A 12722-nucleotide genomic window follows, 5' to 3' on the forward strand; every position below is an offset into this window, starting at 1 on the left:
CTTGCCTGGTGTGATAGACCCCAGCCTCTATGGATCTTGTACTCAGAGCTTGTTCTTGTGCTGCCATGATTAGTGCCTCTGTGCTGTCTTTCAGTCCAGCTTTGTCCAGCCACTGGTAGGATTTCTGGATATCAGCCACCTCCTCTATCTGCCGGTGGTACATACCGTGCAGGGGCCTGTCCTTCCATGATGGTTCCTCGTCTCCCTCCTCTTTCTTGGGTTTCTGCTGCCTGAGGTATTCACTGAGCACTCGGTCAGTTGGGGCCATCTTCCCAATGTATTCTTGGATGTTCGTTGTCTAATCCTGGACTGTGGTGCTGACACTCACCAGTCCTCGGCCCCCTTCCTTCCGCTTAGCGTACAGCCTCAGGGTGCTGGACTTGGGGTGAAACCCTCCATGCATGGTAAGGAGCTTTCTTGTCTTTATGTCAGTGGCTTCTATCTCCTCCTTTGGCTAGCCTATTACCCCAGCAGGGTACCTGATCACGGGCAGGGCGTAGGTGTTGATAGCCCGGATCTTGTTCTTACCGTTCATCTGACTCCTCAGGACTTGCCTGACCCTCTGCAGGTACTTGGTGGTTGCAGCTTTTCTAGTGGCCTCTTCATGGTTCCCATTCACCTGCGGGATCCCCAGGTACTTGTAACTGTCCTCTATGTCTGCAATGTTGCCTTCTGGTAGTTCAATTCCCTCAGTTCTGACTACCTTTCCTCTCTTTGTTACCATCCGACTACACTTCTCCAGCCCGAATGACATCCCGATGTCATTGCTGTATAGCCTGGTAGTGTGGATCAGTGAATCGATGTCTCGTTCACTCTTGGCATACAGCTTGATGTCATCCATGTACAGGAGGTGGCTGACAACCGCTCCGTTTCGTAGTCGGTATCCGTAGCCAGTCTTGTTAATGATCTCACTGAGGGGGTTCAGGCCTATGCAGAACAGCAGTGGGGACAGAGCATCTCCTTGGTAGATCCCGCACTTGATGGTGACTTGTGCTATGGGCTTGGAGTTGGCCTCTAGTGTTGTACGCCACATCCCCATTGAGTTCCTGATGAAGGCTCTTAGGGTCCTGTTGATCTTGTACAATTCTAGGCATTCCAGTATCCAGCTGTGGGGCATTGAGTCATAGGCCTTCTTGTAATCAATCCAGGCTGTGCACAGGTTGGTCAGTCTGGTCTTGCAGTCTCGGCTGACTGTTCTGTCTACCAGTAGCTGGTGTTTTGCGCCTCTGGTATTCTTGCCAATCCCTTTCTGTGCCCCGCTCATGTATTGACCCATGTGCCTGTTCATCTTAGCCGATATGATGCCTGACAGGAGCTTCCATGTAGTACTGAGGCAGGTTATTGGTCGGTAGTTGGATGGGACCGGTCCCTTCTTGGGGTCCTTGGGGATCAGGACCGTCCGACCTTGGTTAGCCATTCCGGGTGTCTCTCGTTAACTAGCAGCTGGTTCATTTGTGCTGCCAGGCGCTCGTGGAGTGCAGTCAGCTTCTTCAGCCAGTAGGCGTGAACCATGTCGGGCCCTGGTGCTGTCCAACTCTTCATACTGGAGACCCTTTCTTGGATATCTGCCACTGTGATGGTTACTGGACCCTGTTCAGGGAGGTTGCTGTGGTCTGCCCTCAGATCCACTAGCCACTGAGCATTGCCGTTATGGGTTGCGTCCTTCTCCCATATGCTCTTCCAGTATTGCTCCATCTCCAGCCTTGGTGGTGCTGTTCTCTTATTGTTCCCTTGCCACTGAGAGTACACCTTTGCTGGTTCTGTGGAGAACAGCTGGTTTATTCTCCTGCCTTCTATCTCTCTGGTGTACCTCCTCAAGCGGCTGGCCAAGGCTGTGAGTCTTTGCTTGGCAGTTTCCAAGGCCTCAGGTACGGACAGCTTGCTGTATTTCTTATGCACCTTCTTTGCCGCGCCTTTCTGCAACTCCGTTAGTTGGCTAACCTCCCTTCGTGCTACTTTGATCTTGCCCTCTAGCCTCCTTCTCCATGCAGGGTACTGCCCCTTGTGGCTGTTCAACTTGTAGCCAAGCATCTCACTGATCACTGCTGCCGTAGTGTAGATCAGCTTGTTAGTGTCGGTAATCGTGGTTGTAGGTATCGTCCGTAGTGCTGCATTAACATCATCTAGCAGACCTTATATATATATGTATAGATAGATATATAAAACCTATATTCTGATTTTAAGGCTGTTACATTACTAGTTCAAGTTGGAGCTATGATCTAATGAACTATGAAAATGAGTCAATCAAGTTAGACCTGCCTGAACTGAATTTGGAACCAGAGCTCTTTAGGAATGAACTGGCACAACACTTAAAGTTAACTGACTAAAATATTTTAATCAACACAATGGCAATAAGGGAACTTCACTGGAATTGATAAATTATCTAATGTTTTTTGAAGACTGTAAAATAAAAATAATGCTTATGAAACAAGTCTAGTTTCATACTTGTAAGGGATGATAGCTGACTTCGGAGAAAATCTCTCTCTCCTTCCAGTTCTTCAATTCTCTTCTTTTGCCACTCCAGTTTCTCCTTAAGAAAAGTCAGTTTCTCTCGCTCCTTGTTAAGAAGGGCAGTTGCAGTAGGGGCAGGATTAGAAGAAGAATCTAAAGAACAAACTATTATTAAATTACAAAACTAAAATAATTTATAATCTAAACTTGGGAAACTCAAATAAAATATTGATTAAAAACGGTTACAACTTGAATTTATAAAAAGCCACTTTGTAAAAAAGTTATGTTATATACACCTATGGTGGTTCAGACATTTCTAAAACAAGTCAAATAATTCTTATGTGTACTGCCTTACCGGGGTATTTAATATAAATTTAATGATGCACATAAACAAAACTAAAAATATACAACTAAGTGATATCAATCGTTTGGAATAACCACTAGTATTAGCACTATTCACATGTTATGTGATATTAGTTAGCCACTGTAGCTAGCAGCCAAATGGCTCAGTAGCTAGCATTATACTCACCGTCATGTCTAACTGCTGACATCGTTGGCTTAGTGCAATCTAGATCATCCATTCTCTGCTTTTTGTATCTCTTCGAACGTGTGCTAATTGTATAGGTCGCAGACGCACACAAATTTTTATCTTCTGCTCCATCCATGGCGCAGCAACTTGAACGAGCGCCTTCAGTGTGTCTGTTCGTGCCCCTTTGGCTTGACCTTCCAGAGCGCTCCACTGGCTGTCGCGCTCTGATAGGAGGGGCTTTCCTTAATAAAGTTAACTGTGATTGGATGTTTGTATAAGCTCCTCTGCGTTTAAATTAAGTTTGTTTTCCCTCTCTTTGGCGGCAGAACATATTTTTTTTTTAGCATGAATCCAACGGGTAGATCTACATAACAAAGTCGGAGATACATTATAACAGGTGAGACAATCCTCTTTTTTGCGTGGGACTGTTTTTGATTATAGGGCTTGTTTTATATAGCATGTGAAGTTCTTTAACTCTGAACCGATTTGCACTAGAATCCCATAGATTATTTTACGGTGTTTTGAGGTGATAATAAAATAAATTACTCATTTTTTCCACCAGAATGTCTTTGGGAATGAAATTGCGCGCCAGAATAGAAGGAAAACAAACTAAATATAAGGCACTGAGGCTCATTAAATGGCTGCAGAAGAAACACCTGCTAAAAAAGAAGCTTAGATGCCCTGTTTGTCACCATAAATGGCCTGCATTTGTATAGCGCTTTACTCAGTCCCTAAGGACCCCAAAGCGCTTTACACTACATTCAGTCATCCACCCATTCACACACACATTCACTCACTGGCAATGGCAAGCTACATTGTAGCCACAGCTGCCCTGGGGCGCACTGACAGAGGCGAGGCTGCCGGACACTGGCGCCACCGGGCCCTCTGACCACCACCAGTAGGCCATAAGATGAAAATGATTTCCGTGGTGAAGAAAGACCAATATATGTGGTATGTATAATGCATGATAATGTAGTGCATGTAGTAAATATAACAAAATATTTCTGTTATCAATGCAAGAGGCAGCATTAACCCCTTTTAACTATTATTTTCTTCATACTTAATTTTAGAAGAATAGAATAGAATAGAATAATCCTTTAATTGTTCCACAAGCGGAAATTTGGTTGTAACAGCAGCCAAAAAGACACATATTCAAACAAAGAGTACACAGGACACAGAACAGAAACATACACAATTTTTCTTACATATTTACATTAAGTACAATGGTTACTATAAACAGAGTACTGTACAGTTATTAAATTAAATAAAAATAACTACAGATAAGAGGCAAACCAGGTTGTAGTGCGAATCGGTTGATTAACTTATTGCAGTTACAGCGCAGATGTAAACATCTATGTTTGTTGGGAGCAGTTCTGATTGTACAGTCTGACAGCTGCAGGGAGGAAGGACCTGCGGAAACGCTCCTTCATGCATCTAGGATGCAGCAGTCTGTCACTGAAGGAGCTCTGCAGTTCAGCAACGTTTACATGCATGGGGTGGGAGACTCTGTCCATCAGAGATGTTATTTTGGCCAGAGTCCTTCTGTCTCCCACCACCTGCACTGGGTCCAGGGTGCATCCCAGAACAGAGCTGGCCTTCCTGATGAGTTTATCCAACCTCTTCCTCTCAGCTGTCGATAAACTGCTGCTCCAACATACCACTCTGTAAAAAATGACAGATGCCACCACAGAGTCATAGAAGGTCTTTAAAAGCGCTCCCTGTACTCCAAATGACCTCAGCCAAATGATTATCTTTTCAATTAATGCTCTTGTTTAAGGGTCCATTTCTTTACTTAACTCACTGGTATGTTCTCAGGTGCTGCAAAAGAGCAAGTCATAGGAAAGTTTCCAGAACAATTAGAACTGGCTCCCTCTTTGAGAAATCAAAAACATCTCTTTTCAGTTGGATGAAGTTCATTTACAGGTATATGTAGATGTAGACATTAATAGCAATGCACCTTTCATAACTGAACACCAATACAAGACTTGTGAAATAAAATTAGGGCCTCAGTAAGTAATAATTGTCTCAATTCCTATCACAGATTTTCACAAGGACTCAGGCTCAGACAAATAGATATGATCGATGATGAAGTGGCTGGCAGCTCCAGAACACTAAGTAGCATGGCAAGACACATTCAACATGTTTGTATACGTGCAATTAAAAGACACAGAATAAACAATGGACACCGTCTTGGTGGTGACAGAGAATTTGTGGTTATAGATGAAAGGTGTCTCCGTCATCAGCGAAAGGTTGGTAAACTCTCAGACAGGTTTGTTAGAATCAATGCAGATCTGAATGTGTCCTCTAAACATGGAAACCTTTACCATTACAATTAAGAAATTAGTTTTCAATGTAGTAACTATATTATTAGTGCAACAAATAAAATTAAAAATCAGTTAATGAATATATATTTACTATAATAATTACTATAATTACTTGAATATTTTAACATTTGAGTAAGAATTAAAATATTTCAACAAAAACATACTTTTAATCCCAAAAGGAAATTAAAATACAGAAAACAGGTATTCAACCAACATCTTGGCCATCCTGTTAGGTAGTGAAGTTAAAATCCAATTTACTTTAATAACAGGATTATGACTAAAACCATCTTTTTGAATGTTTCTTTGTAGATATTCTGTTTAATTTTATTCTTCTTGTTTTCAGTATGCACGTGGACGCTTTGGAAATGCATGGAAAAGGAATAAATGGGTATTTGGACTGATGGGAATTAAAGACAAAAGGCGAAGGCTCGTGTTAAAACTTGTTGAAAAACGATCAAGGCGCCACCTTGTTCCTCTGATCAGACAGCATGTTAAGTTGGGTAGTGCCATTATCAGTGATGAGTGGAGAGCCTACAAGGATGTTTTGACAAACATGGGGTACAGACATTACACTGTAAATCACAGCAGGTGGTTTGTAGATCCTCAATCTGGCAGTCATACACAGCATATCGAAAGGGCTTGGATGACCATCAAAGGACATGTCCGTAGACTAAGAGGAAATCGCACTGAGAAGTTGCTGGAGGAACACCTGATGGTTCTTGAGTGGTCATCTTGGCTTGGTTCGCGACACCCTGATGGACCACTGGGATGCTTATTTAAGGACGTACAAAAAATATTTCCAGTTTGAACCAGTCTGGCATGAACTTATTTTGGAGGGGGTGACTGTTTGGTATTTTAAAAAACACATTTAATGTTACATGTGTTACTCTTACAATACAATGCAATTTTTGACAGTAGTTAAATGTTGTTTCAAGCACTGATTGTAATTTAGGTCTAAGTGTTATAAATGACATATAATATGTTATAAGTGACATTATACATTTAAGACTCACTTTTGGCATTTATAAATGTTTAGTAGTCATTAATAAATGGTGTTATGCTTTACACTTTACAATAAGGCTCCCATTTGGCATTTAAAAATGTTTATTAGTCATTAATAAATGGTGTTATGCTTTACACTTTACAATAAGGCTCCCATTTGGCATTTAAAAATGTTTATTAGTCATTAATAAATGGTTTTATGCTTTACACTTTACAATAAGGCTCCCATTTGGCATTTATAAATGTTTATTAGTCATTAATAAATGGTTTTATGCTTTACACTTTACAATAAGGCTCCCATTTGGCATTTATAAATGTTTATTAGTCATTAATAAATGGTTTTATGCTTTACACTTTACAATAAGGCTCCCATTTGGCATTTAAAAATGTTTATTAGTCCTTAATAAATGTTGACATGTTTTAAACTTTACATCAAGGCTCTCTTTTGTCATTTCTAAATGTTTAGTATTCATTAATAAATGGTGTCATGCTTTACACTTTACAATAAGGCTCCCATTTGGCATTTATAAATGTTTAGTATTCATTAATAAATGGTGTCATGCTTTACACTTTACAATAAGGCTCCCATTTGGCATTTATAAATGTTTAGTAGTCATTAATAAATGGTGTTATGCTTTACACTTTACAATAAGGCTCCCATTTGGCATTTAAAAATGTTTATTAGTCATTAATAAATGGTTTTATGCTTTACACTTTACAATAAGGCTCCCATTTGGCATTTATAAATGTTTATTAGTCATTAATAAATGGTTTTATGCTTTACACTTTACAATAAGGCTCCCATTTGGCATTTAAAAATGTTTATTAGTCATTAATAAATGGTTTTATGCTTTACACTTTACAATAAGGCTCCCATTTGGCATTTAAAAATGTTTATTAGTCCTTAATAAATGTTGACATGTTTTAAACTTTACATCAAGGCTCTCTTTTGTCATTTCTAAATGTTTAGTATTCATTAATAAATGGTGTTATGCTTTACACTTTACAATAAGGCTCCCATCTGGCATCTATAAATATTTATTATTCATTAATAAATGGTTTTATGCTTTACACTTTACAACAAAGCTCCGATTGATAGTTGTAGATATTTATAATGCATTTATGAAGTACAATTTTATATGATAAAAAATATGTTTACAAATGCTAATTGTGCTTACAGGATAGTAACTTAGTCTGAAATGTTTAATATAGCAACTCTAGATGAAATATATAGGTGAACACATTTGGCTCACTTTTCTCTTTCTCACCCTTAACTAATGCATAATAAACCATTAATAATGGTTTATAAAGATTATACATATACAGATTAATTAATAATATAGCCATAAACTATTTATTAGCCATCTATAAGGGGAGTCTTATTGTAAAGTGGTACCGAAAATTGTTTTTTTTTTTAATATCTTTCACTCCAGGTGACCTGCATACTCCTACTTAAATAAAGAAAGTCTGTACTTTTGCCACCACTGATAATTACAGATTCAGTTATAATCTAGACACATTATAGCTTCTAGAGTTAAAGCTTTTAAGAACCAAAAAGAACATTCAGAGGTAATATGAAACTTTTGTCAGAGTAGAGAAAACAGAAAAAAGTTTTTTTTTAAAAAGGTCATTATTTGCCAAATCAGTAAATGAGACAATTTGAGCAGTTAACTTTATAAACACACACACACTCACAAATAATAACTATGATGTTATATTTGAGGGCACCTACACAAATGTAGAAGAAGAGGGACAACCAGAATGCAGTTTGATGAATGAATCATGCAGCTCTAAAAATGGAAAGAACAAATAATAACACAAAGAAACTGTTAGAAAAAAACAAAACATGGCAGTCTGTTTCATACTTTCACATTCAATTCAAATATCCTTGAGGTCTCTGTGATAGTTACACATGCATTAACTGATAGTTTAAGATCATTTTTAAATTGTTTGAAAATTGTCAGAATTATAAAATGATTAACTAAAAATGTATATAATACAACTTTTTCTTTGACATTCTCCGATATCAGATCATAGTTGTAATACTTGTAAATGAAACATAAAAAGTCAGACATTAAATACTTATTTATCTGAAAAATGTTGATTGGAAAACAATTAGCCAGTCAGCTAAGTTTCAGATTTATCGACATAGAAACAAACAGAAATAACGTCAAAGTTAAATGTGTACCCTAGCTCTAAGTGTAGACCTGCTATTCTGTATTAGAAGATGTATTACATGTATTTTGTATGTGACAGTATGCTCTTAGACATTAAATAAAATCTAATTTAAAATACAACATACATGCTTCATGATGTGGCACTCATTTAAAAAGAACATACAGTCTGAGTTAGTAAATCATTACTGAGTTGATGAAACTTCCAGACATCCAGTGTGTGTGTGTGTGTGTGTGAAAATCTTCCTCATGAACTTTGAGCCCATTGCGAGGAAACTGGTCACTGTTATAAAACAAATAGAACTGCAATAAAAATTCAAATGAACAAGTGTTTCTTCACTGTCTTTCCACCTTAAGAGTAAGCACTCATGGAGTTGTTGTTAGGTCTGCTATGATGCTGCAGAGGGCATAACATGACTTTTTCTAATATGTTAAGCAAGTGAATTAACTTGAGAGACTGAACTGTAGGAGAAAGTGTGAAATAAAAGGACTCTCTGTTGTGCAGATGCTGGTTATTTCATGACTATATTGTGGAGAAACTGAAATATGAAAGAGAAAAGGTTTTGAAAAGATGTCAACTCTGTCCACTACACTAAAGTGCATCATGTTTTCTATGTAGTTTTTCTGCACGCTCTGTTGTGCAGATGCTGTTCATTTTTTGCCTTTACTGTAGTGGTGGAAGGTAGAGCTGAGGTGCCGAATTTTCAATTTAAATGTTTCCTGTCAATTGAATCTGTTTGTACATCAAGACTTAAATGTTTCAGTCAAAAGAGAGAGCATTCATGTAATGTTATTTGAAAAAGTAGCACAAAAATGAAAAGAGGATTTTTTGTTAATTATTATTATTTCTTTATTTCTTTTTTTAATTGCAGACCAAAGACAATGGGTACATTTAGAAAAGAGTAAGACTTGGAATTTGATCAAGAGTTTTCAGAACATGAGGCCTTTTGCTGTTATTGCACAGGACAGTGCTGACAGCAAACAGGAGGAGAGAGAGAGATGCAATTTAGAAATTTGTCCAGAACAGGAAATGTTCTAAATTCTGTTCAAGATCCATTTTCAGCAAATACATAGACTGGCATAAACTGGTATACATAGGCTCTTTATAAAGTGAAGCTGAAATAAAGAGATGCATGAATTTGGTAAATTTCTATTTCAGTTCATAGAAGTTAACATTAGTAGTTATCAGACTTTAAAGAAATATTTTTACCTTTCCTTGTTTGGTGTTTTTTTTTTTTTTTTTTTTTTTTCAGCAGGACCTCACATATCTGATTTTGGTTCTTTGTTTTCTCTTTTTTTTTCATTTTGACATATTGTATTTGTTAGGATCCTTTGCTTTGTTTCTCAGCATCTTATTTTCTGGACTTTTGAATGTTGATACTTTATTGTATGATCTTTGAGAATGGGTTTTTGATTTATTTTGGGGTTTATTATGTCATTTAATTCTAGTCACTTGTATCCAGCTTTTCCTTCTGCTTCTTAGTTCAATCATTTGTATTTCTAGCTTTTAGTTACTGTTTATTTAATCAGTTCCCTTTCATGTCCAGTTATCTTGGCCTCTCTTGATCTTTGTGTTCTCCACTGCCCATCATGTCGCTCTCTCTCTCTCTCTCTCTCTCTCTCTCTCTCTTGCTCCCTCTCCCAGCTTTGTCGCTCTCTCATGTTCTTCTGTGTGTCTTAAGTCTTGTGTCTTTGTGTCTCTGTCTGTTTCTTGTGTTATTGTGAGAGTTGTTTTCAGTGTGCATTAGGTTCTGTTTCACGTCTCCTTGTCATTAAATGTATTCAGTCCGCCCACATGTCTCCACTTCCCTTGATCACCCTCCCCTGTATACATGGTTTCCATCTTCAGTTGTCCCTTGTCAGAGCATCTATGTTCCCGTTGTGCACTTGTCTAGTTCCTGTCTCTGGTGTCCTTCATGTGTCCATGTTCTGTGCTCCAGTTTCCCAGTTTTATTTCCACTATTATTTCTGTTTTTTGCTTTTCATTATTTTTTTTCATCCTTTCTATTCCATAGGCTCAATAAAAGGCTCACTTTCCGTTTAAACCTTCGTATGCCTCCATGTCTGTATTTAGGTTGTCATCGCACACACTTGAACAGCATTAGCAAAATAGGCATCAAATCATTGTGAGTAGGAAAACGTTTTCATTACTTGATTTGCAAATACAAATTTTAAGTTAAGCAAAAATGTACAAAACAGCAATGTTATATTAGACCTTTTACATTCTAATGCCTCGAGTGGTTTTTGTACAACTATTCACAAAGTGATCAGATGTAAATTAAGATACCGCACAGATTATTTGTACTACTCCAAAAATTGTTCCTGTCCACCACAAGAAAGAGGTCGCGTGACAAACCTGACATTTAGTAGTCGCTTCATTGTTTTCATAGGCCATGTTTTTTTATCAGCTTACATCCTTTGAGAGAATAATATAAACCATTAATATACCTTGTGCAATACAGTGGTCCCTTGTTTATCACGGGAGTTGAGTTCTAAAAATATCCCGCGATAGGTGAAATCCGCAATGTAGCCAACTTTATTTTTTACAATTATTATAGATGTTTTAAGGCTGTAAAACCCCTCACTACACACTTTATACACTTTTCTCAGACAGGCATTGACATTTTCACAAGTTTCTCTCTTGTTTAAACACTCTCAAAGTTAAAACCTTCGTAGAATAATAAGTCCAGTATTATAGAATGAAACCAAAGATCAAACCCTGTTTTCAGGTCCAGAACATGGGAATAGAGCAGCTGCGAGAGAATTCAACATTAATGAATCAATGATACGGAAGTAGAGGAAACAAGAAGAATGAGTTGAGTAAAGTTTGACTTATCTGACTGTTTGGTTTCACTTAATGCGCCTTATAATCCTTTAACGCCGACACTGTTGTGTTTGTTGACTTCTGCTACTCAAGATTTATGTAAATTTGACAAGCTGGACGCATTCTGTACTGTGCAGGAGACACAGCACCAGACTGATTGAAAATGGTCTACAGCCAATCAGGACCCTGAACACAATGTGCTGTTAAAAAAAAAAAAAAACAAAAACAAAAAAAACCATGCAAAATTGCACCAAACCACTGTACTCAGGTAGCATGTCAAACACTGCTGATAAAACCCAGTGACAACAGACAGATCATCCAACATGTTCACTCTTTGCAGTAACTCCAGAATCAACTGATGAAAACAATACAAAGGTTAAAGTGCCACATGATGTGCTGTCAGTGAAAGCTGCAGCTGTTTTACTGATAAAGTTCAAAACAAAAAGTCAAAAGGATTAATCATCCATGTAACTGTGTCACTATATATCAGCATTAACAGTCTCTCAGTTTAGTGTTTCAGAAAGCTACTGAGCGTGAGTGTTGGTTGTTTGGAGTGGGAATTTCTGAGAGGAGCGAGAGTGAGTGGAGCGTGTGTGGAGATCTTGTTTTCCCCTGACCCTGTGGACCCCTGGAACCCTGGCCTTCTCTCCCATGTGTATATAGTGCAGCCGGTGTTGATTAATAAAGTACTGTGGAGCTCTGAAGATTTCCCTGTGAGGGAGCTGCTGGTGAAACAGAAAATCTGCACAGAACAGCTGTGATGAAAGCAGGATGTTTCATGAAATATCTGATTGTCATGGCACAGTGGCCCGTGGAAATGGGATGGACTCAAGTGCAGTTTCAAAACCGGAGGCGAGAGGTGCGGTGTAACAAAAAGTCTTTTATTCTCAATGTTTGGAAATCAACAGAAAACTCAGACTAGTAATAAGGAACGTAAACTAGATGTCTGAGGTAAGAGAAACTATGACCATAACGCAACTACGACTAGATTACAGGGACGACTGGGTGCAGGGACAGGGCAGGGGAAACTGTGGCTGGCCAGGGCAGTGCTTGCAGGTGGAGGTTGCTTGGAGGAGAGGGGGGGGCAGGAGACAAAGATCCAGGTGGGTACAGCGTGCAATGCAGGGAGGCAGGCAGGAGAGACTGGCCGTTGGAAAAGGGAGAGGTTACCGGCAGCTGAAAACTGGAATCCAGGAGAGCTTGGTAGGTGGGTTCCAGATGCTGACGAGAAAACAGAAATAAGGTAAGTACACACGATGATTCACCAAGGAACAGACGTGAGGCCGAGAACTGACTAAAGTTGGCAGATAATCTGGCGAAGACTAGTTGTGTGCGCAGGTCATAAATACTGCCGGTATGATTGCCATCAGGTGAGGAACAACAAAGACTCCACCCAGGGGGAGGGGAGGAGCTGATGC

This window comes from Oreochromis aureus, linkage group 3 (genome assembly GCF_013358895.1).
Source record: "Oreochromis aureus strain Israel breed Guangdong linkage group 3, ZZ_aureus, whole genome shotgun sequence".
Lineage (NCBI taxonomy): Eukaryota > Metazoa > Chordata > Actinopteri > Cichliformes > Cichlidae > Oreochromis > Oreochromis aureus.